The 22,937-nt window shown below is 37.1% G+C and overlaps 1 long non-coding RNA gene across 1 annotated transcript in view; it reads left to right on the top strand.

Moving 5' to 3' along the window:
• LOC109394583 (uncharacterized) overlaps positions 1 to 22,937 on the top strand; it is a 44,561-nt gene that overhangs the window by 839 nt on the left and 20,785 nt on the right. The window contains exons 2-3 of the long non-coding RNA XR_002126479.1: positions 360 to 404; positions 13,076 to 13,139. This is a non-coding gene — a long non-coding RNA (uncharacterized LOC109394583). The remainder of the gene's footprint in view (positions 1 to 359; positions 405 to 13,075; positions 13,140 to 22,937) is intronic.

Raw genomic sequence — 22,937 nt, 5'->3', positions numbered from 1 at the left:
ATGTTTATTTAATCAATACAGTGTTACAAATCTAAATTCTCAGATCTCCTTCACATATTTTCTGTCATTTCACCCTCTTCCTGCTCTGCAAGTCAGTTGGGGCAAGTCCTGTCAACTGACATTTGCATATGACAAAATGGACGAGGGCTATAATTTCTTCATTACTAAAGAACACCAGGAATAGAGAATCAGGAGCACTCTGGTCCCAGCTCAACACTGGCTTCAGTCTCCTCATTGATAATGAGGATGATCTCAAAGGTAACTTCTGTCCCCAAATTCCATCAGCACTAGGAATCTTATATCCATTTGGGGGGATATATTTTGAGTGGTTTAATGATCTTGGAATTATGTGCTTTCAGGACTCTTCTATCTCTGTACTGGTGGACTAATCATGCATTTACTTGGTGAGTAATTTTTGCATATAAATATTTCTGACCTGTTGCATATGAGCATATTTTTTTAAAGGACTCAAAATACTAACTGGGAGGTGAAAATATATAAATCCAAAAAATCGAAATAGCCTAATGATAAGAAAAAATTTCCAGATTAGTTTAAAAAAAATGCATCTTTCATTAATCATAGCTATAAAATCAACATTAGGTTACAATGAGTCAAGAATTATATTCCAATTATTAGGATCAATTAACATACAACAAACAAGAAATAAAATAACAATAGGGAAAGAAATCTCTATAAGTAAACATTTTAGTTTGAGGTAACAGTTTTCTGAGGAACCCTCCTTGACTTGTCCCCCAACCCCAGTCACTATCCAGGTTATTAGACCACAAACTGTGTTGACTTCAGACAGCCATTCTGCACTTTCTGGTACTTACACTGCCTCCGATCCCCAAGTTTCACTGCTTCTCTGAACCACCACCCAGAGAAGAGATTGAACAAAGCAGCAAGAGTTGGAAAGCAGTGAAGTGAGGGGACCTAGGGTACATTGAAATGGCTGACTATGTTGATCCTAACTAGGGCAAAAAGTGGAACTAGCCATTCATTTACTTAAGAAGCATTGATATTAATTGACTGATGCTCATGCTCAAGGTACAATAGCAGATGCTGGGAGATTGAAGGGAGACCCAGTGGAGAGTTCCATGATTGTGATAGGTATGACACTGAGAAAATGAAAAGTAAACTAAGATGGCAACAGGGCATATAGAAATGCCAAAAGAAACCTCAAGGAAATTGATCTACTTTCTCCTTTTTCCATATTATACAGAAAATAATGGATAGACTCAGGTTCATACACTTAGTTCTTGAAGTTTGAAATCTGGTGTGTCTGGAATGAACCATAGGACATTTGGATGGATGCTGCATCTCTGAGTCTTCCCAGAGCCGAAATCTCTCTATCTGACCTCAGAACCAAGAAGTGAGAAGGGAGAAAAAACTTATTCTTCTAATACTACATAATTTGCCAATGGATCTACACCCAGATTTTCTACCCAGTGGGTTAGAAAATGGCCATTTTTCTTTAGCATTTGTTAAACCTGGGTGGAAACTAAGTATATTTCAACAAAACTATTTTCACCATCAATGAAAATATCAGACAATAGGATTAGGACCTAGTTACCTGCATATTTATCAAATGACTTCCCATGCCAAGAACCATCATGGCTGTCCTCATTTTATCATTAGTGTAGCAGGTTTCATTGATTTTGACCTTTGTGAAAATGGTAGATATGACTGTACACATCAATATTTAATCCTTCTGTCTTTCTCGGGCACACAGAAGACTATACTTTTCAACCCTGTTACTCTTGGGTGGGGCCATGTGACCAGTTCTGGCCAATGGACTGTGAGAAGTGACATGTTACTTTTGGCCAAAGCTCTGCAAAACCTGTGTGTGGTCCGTCAGCTTTCCCTTTCCTGGTCTTGATATTTGGAGGACAACTATTGAGATTATAGAGAAAATAATGATGATAAATTCATCCAAAATATATGACATGACTGTGGCCCAAAACTATTTAGCATTAGATTGAAATGAATGAAGAGAGAAATAGACTATTTCCCTGAGTCATTCTTTGGAAGGGAGATACTCTGAAGAGTCATAGCAGATTCACTTGAGTGAAAAGAACACCTTTTTGGGGTGGTTGTTGCATGAAAGCCACTGAGAATTAAAGGTTAATTAAGTTTTGTACCTAGACTTGCCTATGCTGACCTTATACAGAAAGGAAATCTGAGAGAGTTAAAATAATATACTATCTCTGTTTCTGTGTTTCTGATCTTTTTGTTTTTAAGATTTTATTGGGGAATTGGGGGAGGGGAACAGTGTTGGGGAATTGGGGAAGGGGACCAGCCATGTTGTTCAATCTTCATTGTGGAGGGCACCAGTCACCATCTGGCTTCCCGTCGGCAGCTTGTGACCTCTAAGCTCAAGGTGCCAAGTTCAGTCTTAGCCATGGGTGGGCGTAGCCACCATCCCAAGAGGGAGTTGAACCAGCAGCCTTATTGTTAAGGGAACATACCCTATCGACTGAGACATCCGGGAGGGCGGCTGCTCAGCTCAAGATGCCAAGTTGTCTTAGTTGGTTGCAGGTGGGCGTAGCCCACCATCGAACAGGCAATCTTGTTGTTACACCAGCTGAGCCATTCTGCCACCTGTTGGCAGCTCAGCGACAGCTCAGCTCAGGCACAGCGTCACTGGCCCATGTGGGAATCGAACCAGTGGCCCTGTTGCTCAGAGCGCGCACTCTTAAGCCAACTCTTAACCAACTGAGCCACGACAGCCCGTTTCTGATCTTTTTAAAAGCAGTTGATAATGTTAAAAAGCCCTAAACATATCACATGCCAAAGACTAATCTACTTTATTGTATATTACCAAACTTCTGGAGAACATCATCAAAGATTTTTATCACACGGATATTCTAGTTGTAAATAAGGTTGCTATAAGAATTTTTAAATAAAAAGTTGATATTAACTGGGACCTTTTCCCAAATCCTGTGATTATCAGGGCCTGAGGAGATTTGGATACTTATCAAAAACTTGCAAGACTTTATCTAAAATACTTACATTTCTCCTGAGGCAACTAAAACTTCTGATCTGGCAGTGAAGCCAAGAAATGTTTCCTCAGGGGGTAGTATTGCTAATGATTACAAACTCAGTAAAATCATATTCAGCACTGTTAAACCTCAGTGGTCCATGTTCTGTGTGGAAGAGGGCACACACCTTTGAACAAGCCCAGTCTTAGCTAGAAACATATTAGATATCCAATATGATAGGGTCAGAACTGCATTTGGGATTCTGCCTGGGGGCAAAAAATAGCATGCTCTCCTTCAGGATTTGTATAAACTTGATGACGCAAAGTATCAATGTCTTCTTTGGCCTACTCCTATGCCAGATATGCCAAACAAGCACTCTATGGACTGCAGGCAGCTCTGGCCTTCTTCTAGGAACCAAAAGAGAAACTCTAGGCCAGCATAAAAAGAGCACTGACTCTGAACAAGCAAGGTTTTAAAGTAACATAGTCACTTATATTTTACTCTCCCCCTAAGAAGGCGCGTCGCTCAAGCCCAAGTCTCTGTCCTCAAAGCACTAAGTATTGTTTATTGCCTTTTGACAGCCATCCCCTCAAGCATCAATTCTATGCCCATCATTCCCAAATTAATACTTCTAGTCCTCAATCCTCTGTCTGTCTCACATATTCTATTTCCATCTACCAGCTGAGTGCCTCTACTCGGATGTCCCATCCATGTCACCAACTAGGTGTGGTTAAGAAAGTGGGCTCTGGAGGCAGACAGGCCTATATTTGAATCACAGCTCTGGCGTGTTTAGCTGTGTAACCTTGAGCACGTTTTTTTAACCATCAGCCTCAGGTTTTTCATCTGTAAAATGGAGATAATGATAATATCTGTATTGCTTTGTTTCTCAAGCTGAGAAGTAGGTATCTCTATATACACGAGTATGAATGTTTATTATATTACTCCCTATATTTTTGTGTATGCCTGAAGTCATTCAAAATAAAAAACAGAACTGATAGTAAAAATGGGGGATAATTAAACCTTCTCAGGGTGGATGTGGCAATTCAGTCAGATCAAGCATTTAACATGTTTTATGACAGATGTTTATTGAGTAATCACCTTGTGCCAAGCGCTGGGCATAAATGTGTGAACCAAAGCAATCACAGTTCCTGCCCTCAGAGTGCTTCAGTCTAACAATATCAGGGCTATTATTATTATTACCTTCCACCTAATACCAAATCCTCCTCTTGATTTCATTACTTCTTTACTTGTTTTTTTTTTGCTCTCAATCACTCAAGCTCAAAGCCTTGGAGTTTTGTCCCTTACTCCTCCACTGGTCCTTCCCCTTCCTTCTTCACTCTCATTACTCTAGTTCAGCTACTCAGTGCTTCTTCTTGAATGGAATATTGGCCTTTGCTGCCAGATTCATCTTCATAAAAAGCTACTCTAGTCACATAACTCTCCAGCTTAAAAACCTTCAAGTGGTTTACAATTGCCTTCAGAATGAAGTACCATTTCCTTATTCTGCCCTTCAAGGTCCAGCCACTTCCTACTATTCTCTTTTACAAATTCAGGAAAGCGAGTCACTGACACTTACTAGGCACTTAAAAGATATATTTTGAATGTATCAATTAGCCAACCAATCACTTTCTATATCCTGCATTTGCTTATCTCTATGTCTTTGCTCACACTGTTCCCATCTATCAAGTCCTTTGAGGTTCATTTCAAAATTCACTCACACATTCCCTCCAGATGGAATTCTTCCAAAATAACTCTTGTCTGTTCATTCCAATAAGCAGAGATCATCACAGAGAGTTTATTTTCATCTGGAAGTGTAATTTTATGCGTCTGTCACAACTTGTCCATGGGGGCCTCGATCAGCCTACTTTTCTAAGAATACCATGCTGGGCTACTACGCTGACAACATCATGCTGATTACATCAGATGAGCAGAGAGTAGCAGATGCCCAAGGTGCCCAAGAAAGGCACACTTGTGTCCCAGGGTGGGAGATGCATTCTGGGAAACTTCAGGGTCCTGCCATCTCAGTGAAGTTTCTAGGGATCTGCGGTAGCCTGGGACTACCAGGAATAGCTTCTCTATCATGAAAGACAAGTTGCTTCACTTTACACCCCTACCACTTTGTGCTCTAACCTATTACTGAACTAGCTAGCCATATGGGCTACTAGCTCTGAGTGGGGCCTCGAGCAAGAAAAAGCTCTATCTGGTTTGAGTTGTAGTGGAAACAGATCAGCTGCATGGCCTTTTGACCCCAGCAGATCCAAATATGCTCAGATGTCTTCAGCAAATAGGGATGTAGTGTGGAGCCTCTGGCAAGCTGCAATTGAAGAAGCACAAGTCATTACTGGCATGGCCCACTACTAGCCAACCAGTTCCTTGGTAATAATTTTTAATTTTTTTAATTTTTTAATTTATTTTTAGCTGAGCCATCCTGCCACCTGTTGGCAGCTCAGTGGCTGCTCAGCTCGGGCCGGACTCGAACCGCTGTTGCTCAGAGCTCAAACCTTTGAGCGAGCTCTTAATCAACTGAGCCACTCAGCCGGCCCTAATTTTTTTTAATTGTAGTAAAATACATACAACAAAATTTGCCATCTTAATCATTGTTTGGTTTATAGCTCAGTGGTGCTTACAACAAAGCAAAAATAAATGAATGGGACTATATCAAACTAAAAAGCTTCTGCACAGCAAAAGAAACCATCAACAAAACAAAGAGTCCACCAGCCGAAGGGGAGAAGATATTTGCAAACCACACCTCATATAAGGGGCTAATATCTAAAGTATATGAGGAACTCATACAACTCAACAACAAAAAGCAAACAATCCAAATAAAAAATGGGCAGAGGACCTGAACAGATACTTCTCAAAAGAAGACATACAAGTAGCCAACAAAGATATGAAAAACTGCTCAACTTCACTAGCTATTAAGGAAATGCAAATCAAAACCACAATGAGATACCACCTCAAACCTGTTAGAATGGCTTTCAACAAAGCAAATAATAAAAAGTGTTGGAGAGGCTGTGGAGAAAAAGAAACCCTCATACATTGTTGGTGGGAATGCAGATTGGTGCAGCCACTATGGAAAACAGTATGGAGGTTCCTCAAAAAATTAAGAATAGAATTACCATAGAACCCAGAAATTCTTCTTCTAGGTATCTACCCCCAAAGATCTGAAAACATTTATCTATAAAGATATATGTACACCTATGTTCATTGCAGCAAACTGTCCTTTGATAGATGATTGGGTAAAGATGTGATATATATATATATATATATATATATATATATAATATTANATATATATATATATATATATATATATATATAATATTATTCAGCCATAAGAAAAGATAAATACTGCTATTTGTGACAACATGGATGAATCTTGAGATTATCATGCTAAGTGAAATAAATCAGACAGAAAAGTAAAGAACCATATGACTTCACTCATATGTGGGATATAAAACTGAAAACAACAAATAATAAAAGAAACAAAAACTCATAGACACAGATAACAGTTTAGTGGTTACCAGTGGGTAAGGGTGGAGGAGGTGGTAGAACAGGGTAAAAGGGGTCAAATACATAGAGAGACAGAAAGATATGTAAATAGACAGAAAATAGAAGAAAGAAATATACAGATACAACAATTACATCTAGGTAGTGCGTTTGTGGGTGATTTTCATTTTTTCAGTTTTTTTTATATTTTACAAATATTCACATTGCATATTTTAACAGTTATAAAGAACATGTATTTTAAAATGTCTTTTCAATAAAAACAAGTCATAATCTATATTCATGACAGTGTCATGAGTCAAAGTAAACATATTTGTGGAGGATACACTTTATTTTGTTGTTTTTCTTTAAAGCAAAACACGGATTGGATATTCAATAGTTGAGAGACCTTCAAAGTGTATGCTTCCTAAAATTTCAATCTAAAAATAATCTTTCTAAGAAGCCATCCTTTTTCTAGGATAAAATCAGGCTTACTTTCCATGAGGAAACCATAAAAACAGATATCCCAAATGTATAACAATAGCTGGAAAAAGATAAGAGGAGGTGCTCTCTCTTGAGTTGTCAAAATCTTGGCAATGTTGTTTTTATAGCCAAGAAAACAAAAAGAATTTTCTGTGAAGTTCAGTTAGGTTTGGAGGACTATGTTCTGGTGCTTTAAAGCCAATGTTTTATAAAAATTATTTAGTTGCTCTTTAACTTTTAGTAAAAATCTGGAATGTATCTTTGGTGTTTGCGTAATAGAATGAGAAAGTATAATTTGCATAATCAATAAAACCTTACCTTGATCTTCTTCCTCTTTTTTATTTAGATACAGATGCTAAATATTAGCAAAATATACACAATCGTAAATCCTGTAGCAAGGACAATTTGAGATTTCTAATAAACAGATGTAAGAGTTGTGTGTGGGCTACGTTAGGGTTTCTTGTGGAGATAATGAGTAATTTTGAATGCTGGCTCTGCAAGAAAATTCTCCCTTTTTTTCTTTGGCAGAGAGAATATTTTTGCAAACAAGAGCAACAAACAAAATGTGTTCACAATGGTGAACTAACAAGGATTTGATCTGGATCTAACTTGTCAATAACCACCTATGTTTGCATTTGGATTTGGCGGTCACTCTTGACTGTCTTGCCATTGCAAAGACAAACTTAAAGAGCTTGAACACAGCACAAAATGAGAGCCCCATTATTTGCAGGTAGAACAAATCAAGTTCACTTTCAGTGTTTTGTTCCTGATTATTCTATCATTTTGCAGGGGAGTCTCCATGGATAATCACCAATGTATGAATGAATTGTAAACAGGTTGTTTCGTGCTCAGATTTCACAACTAATGACTACATTTCCAGGCCATTCTTCAGAAGTTCATGCAAACTGATACTAATCGTGCTACTACTTACACTGTATCAAACTCCCATTTATAAAATTATATCTACATGAAGGGCAGCCGGTTAGCTCAGTTAGAGCGCAGTGCTCACAACACCAAGGTTGCCAATTCGTTTCCTGCATGGGCCACTGAGCTGCGCCCTCCACAACGAGCTTGAAACAACGACTTGACTTGGAGCTGATGCGTCCTGGAAAAACACACTGTTCCCCAATAAAATAAATAAATAAGTAAATGAAATTAAAATATATATATATATATATATATATATATATATATATATATATATATATATACATCAGAATGTATGGGGGCTGGCTTGAGCTTACACATTTAGGAACAGAATTCCTCCCTCCACCTTAGAAGCAGAAGACAATAGTGGCCTGGGCAGCCTGAAGTGGTAGGGGTACCAACAGAGGAGACTTCTCTTGAAGACCAGTATCTCAACGCTTCCTTCTTTAGGCTGTTAGGTTAAAGAACACCTGGAAATCATAAAGCTTCTTTGATTCCATGGTTCCTGCAGACTATTAAACAATATTCTACTAGGATGTAGAATTACATATATATATATATATATATATATATATATATATATATAGAGAGAGAGAGAGAGAGAGAGAGAGAGAGAGAGATCTATATATATATATAACTATGTGACTATTTTTGTAGTCGTATGTAGAGTATAATATCTCAACCACAATACTGTGTCAATTAAAGATCCTCTTCATAGGCTGTTCCTAAATTTTGTGGTAATATTTATTAGCAATTTGTTTATTCATTTCGGTTCTGGGAACAGCTAGAACAAAAGATGTTAAGAAAATTTATAGGAAAAGAAGTTAAATAGAGATAACTCTATTAACTTTCTGAAAATTGAGAAAAACTGACGTAATTCTATTTTTTTTAATTAAAATTTATTGGGGTGACAATGGTTAGTAAAATTACATAGGTTTCAAGTGTAATATGTGATCTATATATCACATTGTGTGATCCTATTCTATTTTGACTGACGGTATGCTGGTCCAGCTTTTGAAAGCAATCTTTGAACTCTAAAAGTTTTGAATTAAAGAACTAAGGAGAGGAGGGAGGGAGAGGGACTGACTTAACAATGACTCCCATGACCTTATATTTAGTGACCCGCATTTTTATGTCCAGTATCCCCGAAAACTAAGGTAGGACAATTGACTCACAATAGACTAAACAATAGAGCTTCCATTACTAGAAAGTTATAAAATATTACAAACTAGTTAATAGTGGTATAAATGGATATGATTTGTCTCTTTTTAGGATCCATAAAGCATATAATAAACACCAAAAAGTGAGGCAAATACATACAGGCAAAAAATAATTTTCTGAAGTAATTTCTTATCTCGATTCTATTTCACTCAACTTACTTGAAGTGGCATTGACATGAACTTTACTTTAATGTTATGAGAAGAAGCTTGCTAGAAAAAAAAAATGTTGCCTAGGATTGAGCAGGAGAATGTGACAATGCTCACTGACTGTACTGAAATATTTATTGAGTGAAAACTGAATACCTGACTCCTTTGTGCTTTGAAAGTAGAAGCTGCTGCAAAGCCATATTGCTGGCAGTGGCTCTGGGAACTTCCCTGAGCCTTCAGAGGTCTGCAGTGTTTTCAGTGATAATTCCCAATCCTTAAAGATTTTTCCATTGCCACGATTAGTGCACTTTAACTATCAGTCATGAGCTTCAACAATCTAGTTCTAGCATTTTGGTTTGTTTTTTTTTTCTTTTTTCTCTTAATTTAATACATACTTGACAGACTTAAGTTCAAAAGTACATGGATGCAACTAAAGCTAAACACCTGATCCTGACTAATTATTTGCATCTGCTACAATTGTAGCACTAGTATCATTCTTCTATTACTAATTATTTAAAATAATGGCAAAATACAATAAAATAGTCAATAAATATTCAAGTAATTGTACAAACATTTCTGGACAAACCAAGAAAGCATAGTTTAAAATAATATGTTGACTGGCCAGCAAGGCATGGCAAGACACCTTTAAATGTGTGTTCATCAGTTGATAAGTAAAAGTTCAAAGTCCAAAAATTAGGGCCATTATTATGGAATATATAAAAGTGCAGGTCATTTAAAGTCATGTAGGTTATTTGTAAGGCAAAGGTGTTACCTTTACTTCTTCGTTATCCTTCAAGCAACAAAACATACTTTTTTCCGGAAAACAAAAAATTGAATGTCAAGCTTTTCATTATAATACTATGGAGAGTGAGTAATCCTTCAATACAAATTTATCTATATAAATAGAAGATATAAAATACATGTATATACACACACACACACACAGTGGTCACTGGACTGGGAGGGGTCATTTCCTATAAATTTAATGGAGAAGTGCATATGGTGCTGTTGAGATTATTAATACTTTCCTCAAATTTTTTCTCTTGTGACACAATGTAGACATTACCCAGGAAAATAACTTTATTTTATTTATTTATTTTATTTTTGTAAGATTTTTATTAAAACATAGCCAACATACAATATTGTATTAGTTTCAGGTGTACACAATAGTTATTCAACATTCATATATCTAAAGAAGTGATCACTGTGATAACTCCAGCAACGATCTGACATGGTACCAAGCTATCACAATATTGACTGTATTCCTTATGCTGTACACTACATCCTTATGACTTATTTGTTTTATACCTGGAAATTTAGACCTCTTATTTCCCTTCGCCTTTCCCCCTTTTAAAATTTTTCAATTACAGTTGACATTCAATATTATTTTATATTAATTTCAGGTGTACAGCATAGTGGTTAGACATTTGTATAATTTAAGAAGTGATCCCCCTGACTACTCTAGTATCCATCTGGCACTATACAGAAAATCACTTTATTTTAATTTTTGGGAACTTAAAAAAGAATTTTCATTTATCATTGGAAGCTCTAAAACCAATTATACTCACAGTGAGTATTTTGTGTTATTTTTGCTTAATTTAGTTTTGCTTTATTTCACCCTAGTGAGAGGCATGATAATGTAATATTTAAGAGCATGGGGCTCCGGAGCCAGGCTACCTGGGCTTGAATTCAGGCTCTCCCACTTCCCAGCAGCAGAAGCCTGGGAAGTGCTCAACTTCTCCTTGCCTCAGTTCCCTTACTTGTAACGTGGGAATTAATAACTGGATTGTTGTGAGGAATCAAGGAATGGTGAATGCAAAGCAATTAGTACAGGGCCTGTCATGTATAAGCCTTCATATACCTTTCTCCCGGGCCCAGCTCCTCCTCCATCTCATTTCTCTTTTCTAGCTCAAAATAGGTGGAAATGAAAACACATTTCTTCTTAATGGGCACCAGAGGTATTCTGGATGGGGCAATTAATTCATAGTGCAAGACTGACCCACAAATTGCAGAGTATTTATTGTCCTTGATGTCTGGGCACTAAATGCCAGTTGAATCGTCCTGTCATTGTGACATCCAAAAACAGTGCCCCCAACCACAACATTTACAAATGCCCATCCAGGTTAAGGACCACAGTAGATATTTAACAGTTACTTTCATTGATGTCCGCTAAAGATGAAGGAGGGAAAATGGAAATAGTGGTAGATGAAGTGGACAATAATAACATTAACAGCTATTTGTTGAATCCGTACTATACACTGGGGCTTGTAACAGACCTGTAAGGAGAGGAAGAAGCTAAGACTTAAACATTAAATACTAATCCAAGTCACAAAGGTATCAAGGTGGTACCGGAACATGAATTCATGTTTATCTTACCGCATATCTTGTGCTCTTGCTCATCCAACTAGATAGCTTCCTGTGTTAAGTTAATTAAATGAAGTCAGCTGAACTTGAGACAACTCCATCAGTTTGACCGAAGACCAGATTTTGTGCAAAGTTAACACACTTACCTATACGTCTGTAAAGCACAGCTTGAAGAGTGCTGATTTTGCTCACCCTGAGTCTTGGATTCTTGACTTTATTAATTAGATCATGTTCAAGCAGTTTGTAGATAGGTATAGATAACAAGGTATACAGTGTGTAAAGTGACATAACCCAGAAGTCTCTGGGTCTTTCTAGCCTGTGGATATGGTTTCCATTGGTTCATTGTCTCTACTTGCTCAGACAGAAATTCCTGCCTCCAGAAATGTTCCCCTCTGGCATGCCTAGGCATTCCTAGAAGCTTGCTCAGGTATGCCCAGGAACACCTGTTCTCCTCAAGCTCCACTCCAGCCTCTGTCTCATAAAACCCCCACCTGGGGGATACCTCATCGTCACCATCACTAATGGAGCCTTCAATGAGAAGATTAACATCTGTGCCAAGGGGGTTGTTTCCTGGCACTTCCAGGCTGACCATTTTGAAGGGCCAGGGTAATGTTGGGTTTCCCACAGAAGTGGGAAGGGTACCTGTCTTTCCAACTCTGGGTCATATTTTTCTGAGCCATTTGCAAAGCAGCTCTGCTTGAGCCCTGAGTCCACAGAATTCTCATGAATCTCCTTTAGTTTGGGGCTCACCCATCTTTCCACTGGTGCTCAAACCTGTCTGATGAATTGGACAGGGAGCAAATAGTATAACAGTCATGCTTGCCACTCTCCTTGTCTCTGAAGAAAATAAAGAAAAACCCCCTATTTTGGTGGTTAACTTTATGTGTCAGCTTTACTAGGCTAAGGTGCCCAGTTGTAGGGTATAACATCAGTCTAGATGTTGCTGTTAAAGTTAATTTTTAAGATACAATTAACATTTAAATCAGTAAACTTTGAGTAAAGCAGGTTCCCTCTATAATGTGGGTGGGCTTCATCCAATTAATTGAAGGCCTTAAGATGAAAAGCTAAGGTTCCTGAAGGAAGGAATTCTGCCTCGAGACTATCATAGGACTCATGACTGCAATATCAACTGCTTGAAGTTACAGCCTGCCAGCCTGCCCTGTACTTTCTGGACTTGTCACCCCTATAACTGTATGAGCCAGTTCCTTAAATCAATCTAAATATAGATATTAGACAGATATATAGAAAATATATAGCATAATAGGATATCCTAATAGGATTTAGGATATTAGCATAATAAGATTATATTGAAATATATATCACAATATTTCCTATAGCTCATACACACACACACACACACACACACACACACACACACACACACTATGTCTATCTATGTAACTATATTCTATTGGTTCTGTTTCTGTGGAGAACCCTGACTGATATACTTATCTTATCCTCTTTCAGACAACCCAGAAGTACTCAATTATAGCAGCTCACACAGATGCCACAGACGTCACCTGCTTGCAAGGTCAGCAACCAGACATTGATCAATTAACATTTGGAGGTCCTCTGGAGCACCATTTTATGCTGTAGATAATGATTTATAGGAGATACATGGTGGGTTAGGATATCAGTCTCAGTTTCTCTCACCTAGGACTCTAAACAAGTGTTGCTAAGAGGATACCTCCTGCACTGGTCCTGTCTCATGTTGTTCTTTCCCCAGTCAGCTGGCACTGGGATATCTGCTTCTTCAAGAACATTCCTACTGCCACAATTTCTATTTCTACTACTACTATAATTAGCTAACATTTATTGACCATTTCCTCTTTAACCCAAATGTCAGCTGGGATATACTCACTCTCTGAGATAAAATTAGCTTGAATCCACAGTCTATGCCCCACAAAAGTCCAAATTTCTGCAGATTTTAAAATGAGAAGTAAAGTCAACTCAGGCTCTAGTGTCCTGTTGCATCCCTTCCATGGTATGTCATCTTAGACTTACAACTCAGCTTTTCCCTCTATTTCTATCTAAAAATAACTCAAACCAAATATTTGAGAATATATATACAATACTGAGGATTTTTTAGAATTTTTAGGCTTGCTTATGTCACAATACGCAACACAGTACTACCAATCTAAAAACACATATTAGTGTAGTTAATATTATTTAAAATATTAATTGAAGTTCTCCTTCTTTGCAGTACCTTTTACCATTATCTTTCTTCCCACTACTGAAACATATGTAACATCTTTTGTGTACTCATAAAAGGAGGTCAGATATAAGCCTCCTTATTTCTGAGTAGCAGAGTTGAGCTGAGAGCCACAACACCTGAAAAAAATGTTTTCTGAATTTCAAAAACTTAGCTTTGATTATCAAGAACTGAGGCCTGGAAGAAGAAGATATAAAGTTTACCCTCAAACAATATATAGGGAGGCGAAAGATGAAGAGCCCAATTTCAGCCACACAAGAAGGGGATAAAAGACTTTTGTGGGGTCCCCAGCCAAAGAGACTCAAAGGAGAGAAGAAAGCAAGAGAGTGTTTCTGGAACCTGCTCCCACTCTTGGCCTAAGCAGAGTCCAGATAGGAAAAGCGACTGGAAATCCAAGATGGGTTTAGGGGGCCCAAGCCAGGAAAGCATGGGGCTTTCCTTCTCAGAACATAGCTTGGGAAGACTGCGAATCTCTTAGAGGAACTCTGCGTACATCCTGGCACCAGCAAAATCTGAGAGAGATTCCAGACATCTAGCCCAAGGTGTCTTGGTGATATGGGGACAGCAGCAGAAGTTTACCTTGGCCCTGAGAGGGAGATGGGGATGACACCCAGGACAGTGGATGTGGAGGAAGCTAGGATCTATGCCCCAGTGAGCAGAACCCAGAGTGGCCTGCACTGAGCAGATAATTGGGAGGACAGTGGTCATTTCAGCAGGATGTGTATCCAAAGGCTGGTGGGATAAGTTGCAGTTCAGTAGCTGCCAGAAATGGACAGGGATTAATGAAGGACTAGGCACCCTCTTCCCCTGATCTGGATGACAGTTAAATTCTTTTCATTTTGGAACACAGGTCACCCCCTGGGCAGAAAGGAGGGAAAACTTGAGGGAGACTAGGAAATGATTGAGAAAATAGCCATAATCTACAGTTTCAAACCCTAAGTACCTGAGCTAGCCTTGAATGGGAAGGTTACTTTTGTTGCTATCTATTATAAGGGAAGATTCAAAATTTAGTTCAATTATACATAAAAGAAGAAAGTTCCAGTTCTGCTTACCTGTGTAGTATTGGGATAGGTCTATAAAATTTTCACTCAAAACATGTCATTCCTGCTTTAAAAGTGCTATTGCACTCGCCCGCCATGTTTCTTACTGGCCTTTCATGCAGCCTTTCTTCTTCTGTCTGACTCTCTACTCACAGGCACTTCTCTGTTCCTTTTCCACCAAAATCCTTGGGAACTACCAATTCTCTTTTTATAATGAGTGAGCAAGGCAAGTCAACACTCCCCAGCTCTTATTCTCATCGCATACCGAACCAATTAAGTCTTTGGCAGTTCAAAGCACTTTTCCATTGAACAGAACCTGTCCTTAAAAGTCACTTAGGGCTATGAATGGCATCTTTCTCCTTTCACAGCTATATACCAGTCATTTGTCAGTTGCTTTATGTACTTCACAGTAGCACAAAAAAAAGGAAACTGATAGGATCTCAAAAGAAAATGGAGGGAGACAAGGTCAGAAATTGGGTGGGCAGCACTCAGACCCTGGGCTCCCTGTTCCCATTTCCTACACCATCAGCCACTGTATTGCAAAAACTTCTAGTCTGTGCTTATGTGCTTGCTTAACGTCCTTGAGGATTAAATCTTGATTCCATTTCTTCTGAAGGCTTGAATTTCTTCCAGTCTACTTTGTCTGATTTACTGGTTAATGAAATGGCTGATGGCTGACTGGCTCTGTCTCTCCAATTCCAGAGCTCATTATCTGCCTTTTCATTTTGGCAACTTTCTCAGCAGTGCAATCAGCCTTGCTGCCTTCTGAGGCCTGAGGGAATCCTTTAATTCCCTTTGATGAGAATAGTCATTTCCTGCCCTCAGTGTCAACTGAAATTTGATCATGAACACTTCCTGCGCATCTCTCTAGGAGCAGTAGCTAATGGGTGATATTATTGTTGAATTTTTTTATGTTCCCCTCTGTGGACTATCAGGGTCACCCAAAACAGTGTTGTTCCTGCAGCCTCCTTTGTGGAAAATGCCTCCAAAAAGGAGTTGACTTATAATAAATCCCAACCAATGTTCTCACAAGTAGATGGAAAAAGAGAGTTGTGTAAATAGGTAGGAATCACACAAAATACTGGGCAATACCTAATAGCTCGTATAAAGTAGACACTTCAGACATTTTCTCACTTCTATAAAGGCTGAATAAAAAAGCACATTGCATTTAATCTTGGCAAACCAATTATGATGAATTTTATCTATTTAAAGATTATTTCACTCTTAAAAGTTTATAATTTTTAAGACTTATTGGAAACAGTGATAGCTAGAAAAATAATCTTTCATGAGTTGATAAACTGTGCTACAGGAACTAAGCAGTCAAGTAAATCAAATTCAAATTTAACTTGATGAATTTCTCAGTTTTAAAAATCTATCCTAGATATGCAGATTGCTTCAACAATTAAAAATCAATATCAGACTAAAACAAAGTCCATGTTATCATCTCAATAAATGCAGAAAAATAATTCCACAAAAACCCAACATCCACTCTTGATTTTTTTTTAAAGGATACTCTCAGCAAACTAGAAATAGAAGGGAACTTAATCTGATAAAGGGCATCTACAAAAACTACAGCTAACACCATCTTCAATGATGAAAGACTGAAAGCTTTTCCATAAGAAACAAGTCAAGGATGTCCACTCTCACCACTTTTATTCAACATTGTACCAGATGTTCTAGCCAGTGTAATAAGGCAGGGCCAAGAATGCAGAGATAACCAGATTGAAAAATAAGTAAACCTGTCTTTATTTGCAACTGACATGATTCCATACACAGAAAATCCTATGGAAATTACACACACAAAAAGCTATTAGAATTAGCAAGGAAGGTTAGCAGGGATACAGGACACAAGATCAAGACAAAAATCAATTTCATTTCTCTATATTAGCAACTAATAATTAGAAATTAAAAATATTACCATTTACAATAATATTAAAAATGTGAAGTAGGAATAAATCCAACAAAAAAATTCTAACAAACCCTGTACACTGCAAACTACAAACATTACTGAGAGAAATTTATAGATGACCTAAATAAATGGAAAGTTATACCATCTTCATGGATTAGAGAACTCAATATTATTATGATGTTACTCCCGAATTTATTTGTTAATTTAGTGCAATCCCAGTAAAAATTCTAGCAACTTTTTGTCTAATTGACAAATTGATTTTATAATCCATGTAGAAATGCAAAGAACCTAGAGTATTGAAAACGATTTTGAAAAATAAGAACTAGTGCGGAGGACTTACAGTAACTAACTTCAAAATTGTTAAACTATAGTAATCAAGTCAAATTTGCTTAAGGATAGACAAATGGAGTAAACAAATACAGAGTCCAGAAGTAGACCCACATATATATGGTCAATTGATTTTCAACAAAAATACAAAAGCAAGTCAGTGGAGAGAGGATAGTTTTTAAAAATGGTGCTAGAAAAATTGGATATCCATATGCAAAAGGTAAACTGATCCATGCTTCACACCATTCAGCTCAAAATGGATCATAGATCTAAATGTAAACCCCAAAACTATAAAACTTCTAGGAGAAAATATTTGTGATCGCGAGCAAGTTTTCTTACATATAATACAAGAACACAATCCATCATAAATTGGGCTCTATGAAAATCAAGAAAATTTTGCTCTTAGAAAGACATTTTAAGAGAGTGAGAAGACAAGCCACTGACTGGAAGAAAATATTTACAAATCACATATCTGATAAAGGACTTGCATCCAGGATTTGTATGTAAAGTACTCTCAAAACTTGGTAATGTGAAAACAAACCACACACAATTTTTAAAAATGGGTAAACCACACATGGCAACAACCTAAATATTCATTGATAGATAAATGGATAAAGAAAATGTGGTGTATATATACACAGTGGAATATTAATCAGCTATAAAAAGTGAATATCTGCCATTTACAACAACATGTGTGGAACTTGAGAGCATACTAAGTGAAGTAAGTCAGACAGAGAAAGACAAAAACTATATAATTTCACTTATATGTGGGATCAAAAACATCAGACTTATAGAAATAGAGAGTTTTTCAGGAGCTGAGGGGTAGAAAAAATGGGAAGATGTTCAAAGGGTACAAACTTCCACTTATAAGATGAATATGTTCCAGGGTTTAAGGTACAGCATGGTGACTAAAGTTAACAATACTATATTGTATACTCAAAAGTTGCAATGAGAATAGAGCTTTAATATTGTCACCAAAACAACAAAAGGGTAATTAATGTGAGGTGAAAGATGCATTAACTAACCTTATTGTAGTAAACATTTAGAAATATATATATTTCAAATGTATCAAATCATCGCACTGAACACCTTAAACTTACACAATGTTATATGTCAATTATATTTCAATGTTATATGTCAGTGATAAATCAATCAATCAGACGGAGGCTCATGTCTGGTTCAAGAGAGCCATGGTGGGTACCTGAGTCCTGAGTTCAGAGCAATAGCATATCTCCCTTTAGCCATCACACCGTTAGTTATAAATCTATGTAAATAGGAATGCTCTTAGAGAAATGGAAAATAATATACATTTAGGTGTTTTTTTTAAGCCCTACTGATATTTCAATCCTTCTTTTCTTTCTTTGTGCCAAATAAAAATTCTCAAAATTATTAACTTATGGAAATTATCAACTCATCAATCAGGGTTAAAATTTTTTTACATTTAATTGACTTTGGGTTTACTGTCAGCTTTCATGACAAACTTGGAAAAAGACACAGGGTTTATGTTAGTTCATTTCACAGTTAGCTGCTTCGCAAATGTTTGTTGAATTGACCAATTATTCAGATCACCAGATATTTACTGAACTAAACTCTGTAGAGGCTCCAAGAAGAAAAGGTCTCTGTCCTTAAGGAGTAATGACCTTGTTGAGGAGACTTAGCACACACCTGCTCCTACTGAGAGTCAATAATACAACAGTTCAGGATAATAAAAGCTAGCTTGTGATTAATTGCTGGTAAAGTGATGAGTGATGGTGAAACATTTCCAAGCAGAAAGCAATTATTCAAGCAAAGGTGTTTAAGTGTACATTTCACATGAGAGGTGGTTTGAACTTGATCTTAAGGGGTGGCTACACTTTGGGTAGATGAAGGTGTTAGGAAGGGCTGCTATGAAAGACATGAGATCAGGGAAATGAAAAGTTTTCCTATCTGAGAGCCTGTTTTTCCATTGAAAATAGAGTGTAAGCTTATAGGGGTAAAATTGTTTATGTCAGAGCAATCAGTAGTCTTTAATTCTCAAAAAAGCAAAACATCTCAAATACTCTTTAGGATTTTGGTTACTAAATAAATTAGCTGAAATTCAAGTTTTGAAAAATCAGATAATCACTTTGTACTGATTTCTTTAGCTATTTTTAAAACTATACTCTAAAGAAATATCATTTGAAAATAATTACCTTAGCTGCCATCTCAGTGCCCATGAGTTAAAGTTCAATTATCTAAATAATCAATGGATTCATTTATTCCCCATGAAAATGAGTGCTCATAGTTTTTAATGTGCTGTATTTAAAAAAAAATCCCAAATATTTTTGTCTTTTATAAGCCACCTTATATTTTATTTTTTCAACTTCTACGTTTTTAATTGACATTATGTTCTATGTGGGGAATAGCTTTCTGTTTATTCCTCTTTAATTCATTAGCAGCGTATCAGTCTTACAAGTCATTTTCTCTTCCCAATAACTTGAGGTTCAGTTTGGTTTCTGAAGAACCTTGTCATGAGGCAGATTCACACAGAATTTGTATCCTAAGTTTCCTGCATATGTGCCCATCTGGAAATGACAACAAATTGGTTCTTAGAAGTAGATTGCCTGGTTTTGAAATACACGCTTTCTATCTAAGAATGAGACTAGAACAAAAACTTTTCATTTGCTGAGGGAATCTAATAAAAGAAAATGAAAGGGAACATATCTATTATTGGAGGAAAAATGGTCATCTTCTTTCTAAATAGCACCAGAGGCACATGTCAAAACATACTAAGAATAGAAAAAAAAATCTTATTTATTTTTTTAACATTAATGTAGCTTGTGTGAGGCAGCTGCAAATCTTCACTTTTCATGGAAACAATCCCACACCCTTGTTCACCCCAAAGAGTTATTTTCTTCCAACTAAGAACAAATTTCTTTTTCCTTTCATAAGATCATTGAATTTTAAAACTTAGAGATCATTTAGTCTAATTTTATTAACTAAATAGACAAGGATAATGCAGGAAAATAATGGGAGCATCTACCCACATATCCCATCTCCCACCCCTGTGCTCACCTACAAGCTAACTGCAATCCAGCAGCGCTGAGCTTGTCTAAAAGATCCGGTGATTTTAGGGCTCGATGTCTTGGCACAGGCAGCTCCCCTTTCCTGGAATGACCAGCCCCTTCCTCATCGGGAACATACCTTCTCATCCTCCAAGGCCCAGTTCAAAAGTCATCTCATCTATGGAGTCTTTCCCAGTTCTTTGAGGCAAACACTGTCTTCTGACCCCTGTATTTTCCTAGAGTTCCCAGTTGATACCTCCATCATGGCACTTGTCACTGTGTATTATAATAACCTGCTATCTGTTCAGACACTCGCTGGACCATGAGTGACTCAGTTTCAAGCCTTCATTTTTATATATCCATTGCCTAGCATAGTACATGCCACATAAAAAGATGATTAATAGCTGATGATTGAATGATTGGCCAGAACTTGCATGCAGCTCTCCTGGCCTCCAATAGATGAGTTATGCACCCTCAGATCTGTTTCTTAACTAAATTGAAGCCAATACTTGAATAATGATTCCAAGTCCCACACTTTTTGGATAATAAACTAAATTAGCATGGTTGCTTCTTTTTAAGCTTCTTCAATAAGTTTCTTGGATAAATTACTAACCACAACCAACTATTCATTAAATTGAAGGAGTATAGCGTCATTCAGACTTCACCCTAGGAAAATTTAATCACTGGACTCAGCAAATTTAAAGTAAAATTTGAGTTTGATTATTTTTGCCTTTTGGTAAGAAATTCCTTTGTCCTTTATTAACTAGATATGATTAGGCTTCATAATTGAGTTTTTGTGATTTCTTATCCTCATGCTTGTGCCTTGGAAGTTTTCCTTCACTTGGAAAGTCTCCTGTCAAGTATTTAAGGGACTAGGAAAGATAGAGAGAAAAATACATATATATTTCTAAAATATTGCCAAGTACAAGATATCAAAATTTATAAATTTGATTTTTTGAAGTCAGCTCTTATCTTCCTGTCCAGTGGTAAAATGGAAATTATTTACTCTGGGAACTCTGACTGCCTTACTGATGAAACATTCCTGCTGTGACATGAGGCCCCAGCTCTGGGTTCCTGTGTGTTCTCTCCATTGCTATATCATTAGTTGTATATGTTTATTTAAAATGAGCCAAACTGGTATACACATTTCAGCTCTGAAGGAAAAGCCACTAACCTGTCTGAAAGGGGAACTCATTAGGAGTGTTGGCCAAAACTTTTGGATAAAAATCAAAGGCTACATAAAGCCTGGTAAAAGCAAACTCTGTAAGCAGACATGGAGCCAAAAATAAATGTTGTGCATTGGCAAAGGCTCAGGGCTCAGAAGTTAGGCTTTGAAACTTCTGGTATAAGTTTCAAACTTTCCCTGAAAATATTAGTATTTTCAGTTTGTTACAGTACTAAGTAGTTGTTCCCTGGAGAAAACTACAGACGTTCTAAATGTTATTCTTATCTATTTTTTTCCTCCGTTAAGCCAGTGGATGTATTCGGTTTTTGGATATAGAAATTATAGTCTTTAAGATTTGCCTTATGATTTCCTACAGAGAGTTTTACCAAAGTAAAATAACGTTTCCTCATTTATCATGCTACCACGTTTTTTTTTCCTGAAATACAAAATGATTGTAGCGCTTGTATATCCTGTATCTGGACACCAGGGTGTTTTGCCCTCGTCCTTATTCCTCATAAATAAATAGGCAAATATGTATATGTTGTATGTAAGTATATATATATTTCTATGTATACAAACATATATATAGGTACAAATATATAGGTAGAGAGAGAATTCTATTAAAATACATTTTAAACAAATTACCAGATACACCTTATTGACTATTAAAGGCCTATGATAGATGCTATGGAAATAACCATCTAATAATAACGTGAAGAATGTTTTCTCATTCTGCATCCCAGTTGTACCTACACATCCCATTTCACCTGGAAACAAAAGTCGAGACATACTGGGAAAAGATGTTTATACATATACATCCTGGAAAGAGCAGGAAGTAACTCTGAAAAATCTCATGAGAGCCTTTCTTGAGACCAAGCCAGGCCAGTTTGGTAGATTCCAGATGTTTGTGAGCTTATTATAAACTCTGAATTGTTATCTGAACCCTGACATTCACCACTATTTCATCCCTTTCCCTCCGCCACCCAAAGATTTGAGGCAATATGTCTTTATACCTTAGTCTTAAAGAGAGGGGAAACCCAGACCACCCGTGACCCTGGCAAAACCCTTAACCAAAATCTTCCTATCTAGCTCCTCGCCTTCTCCTTAAACCAAGAAAGGCGCCAGGTTGCTTTCTAAAGTTTTCAAAGTGTGAATCCTAGTTTTCAAATATTATATTGCTATGCATCCAGCTCTGTTAGGAATTGTTTTGACTATTAGAGCATGAATTACTTTCTCTCCTGAGTGAAAACACCAGGAGCCAGGCTCTGTAGCATCTGCATCAGATCCCAGCCTCCTGCCGCTCCCTCTCCCTGAACCCGAAATGCCACAGGGTGGAAGAGCAATTAAATAGTTGCCAAATTATTTGAACAAAAGAAGAATTGTGTGTGTGTGTGTGTGTGTGTGTGTGTGTGTGTGTAAATGCACATGTTTTGCAAATAAAGAAGAGTCTATTTCAACTGGAAGTGTTCGCTGGGTAGCTTTCAATATAATGAAAGGCAAGCAGACAGGAAAACAATGCCTGGAGATAAAATAGCACCTGGAAATTTGCATGAATTGGAAATTTGCACATTATGACTGGATGTGGCCTAAGCTTCCTCTTCCCTTCTCGACTGTCAGGTGGTTCTGTTCCAAGAGGAGATTCACCTTAAATCT

Source organism: Hipposideros armiger, unplaced genomic scaffold, assembly GCF_001890085.2.
Source record: "Hipposideros armiger isolate ML-2016 unplaced genomic scaffold, ASM189008v1 scaffold_430, whole genome shotgun sequence".
Lineage (NCBI taxonomy): Eukaryota > Metazoa > Chordata > Mammalia > Chiroptera > Hipposideridae > Hipposideros > Hipposideros armiger.
Note: the sequence above shows the minus strand (reverse complement) of the source record. Positions and strands in the feature narration are given on the sequence as shown.